This window comes from Phoenix dactylifera, unplaced genomic scaffold (assembly GCF_009389715.1).
Source record: "Phoenix dactylifera cultivar Barhee BC4 unplaced genomic scaffold, palm_55x_up_171113_PBpolish2nd_filt_p 001137F, whole genome shotgun sequence".
NCBI lineage: Eukaryota > Viridiplantae > Streptophyta > Magnoliopsida > Arecales > Arecaceae > Phoenix > Phoenix dactylifera.
Window position 1 is genome coordinate 13,089 of NW_024068479.1, and position 1,636 is coordinate 14,724.

Sequence of the window (1,636 nt, forward strand, 5' to 3'; positions counted from 1 at the left end):
ATGGATAGAATTCCATATGCTTCGGCAGTGGGATCTATAATGTATGCCATGACATGTACTAGACCAGACGTGGCATACTCACTAGGAGTAGTGAGCAGATACCAGTCTGATCCAGGTAGCAACCACTAGAAGGTTGTAAAAACCATCCTTAAGTATTTGAGAAATACTAAAGATCAGTGGCTTGTCTATGGTGATTCTGACTTAAAACTTGAGGGATATACTGATTCAAGTTTTCAGTCAGATCAAGATGATAGCAAGAGCGTGTCAGGATATATCTTCACTCTTAAGGGTGGGGCCATCTACTGGAAGAGTTCCAAGCAGCATACAGTGGCAGATTCTACATGTGAAGCAGAATATATCGCAGCATCTGATGCCGCCAAGGAAGCTGTATGGTTGCGGAAGTTCATCACCGAGCTTGGAGTGACACCCTCCATTGATGGTCCAGTGCCTGTATTTTGTGACAATACTGGGGCCATAGCTCAAGCAAGAGAACCCAAAGCACATCAGCGGACCAAGCATATTTTACGTCGCTACCACCTGGTTCGAGAGATCATCGATCGAGGTGATATTGATCTTCAGAAGATTGACACAAAAGAAAATCTGGCTGACCCATTTACCAAAGTCCTCGGCATCAAAGAGTTCGACGAACACAAGTCGAAGATGGGTATTAGATACTGTGCCGATTGGCATTAGGCTAAGTGGGAGTTGTTGGAATTTGTATCCTAAATGTCAATCGTCAGCATATTGATGATTGAATTTTGTAAATGAATTGACAAATTAATAAAGTGTTATTTGGCATTATTCATCATTTCATCTTCAAATGAACTCTTATATGATGAAGTCCTTAGGACTTATGTTATGATAAAGGAGGATTTATCTTTGAGTCCTTAAACTTGTTTGCGACGAAATGATATGTTGTTACTAGGACGACAACATTATCGAGATTAGGTCGTTGTGTGACATATACGTTGGTTGTCCTCTTAACCAAGGAGTGTGGAGACACTGGTATGCCACACAAGTGAAGTGTAGAAGTACATTTCACTAAACGTGACCAATTCCGGAACGCTCTACTGTCGAGAGATGTTCCGAGTGGATATGGGTATAAGTTTGGCCTTCTGACCTGAGACCGCAACCTGTGACTAGCAAGCAACTCACTGTACTTTGGTACTGGACTACCTGAATTTCTAATTCAGTGACGGAAGGTCACTGGGTGCAGTCAAGTACTTGCGTAGTCAGTTGTGAGTCAAGATGGAATTGACCCCTCCTGAAAACAGGAGATAATGTTTTGTGATTAATTTAGCAAAACCTTGGCCAGGGTAATCCTAGTGAGGAGTCACGGGATATCTAAAGTTAATCACATAATGGATGTACTAATTATAGGGTTGACAGTGAGCTCTAAGTCATCCTGGCATTAGGAGTCAAAGGGATTGAATTATACAGTAACCATAGTTCAGGGTTCCAGAATATTTGCTTCGCATATATTCGACCTATCCGGACGTCGGGTACCATTGCTAGATAGTCACATCGATTAGTGTAGAAAATTGTTCCTATACTATCGGCTTAGGTTCGAACCTATGAGGTCACACGCATAGAAGATTCCTGATTGATCAAGAAAGCTGATGAATGATTAAGAATC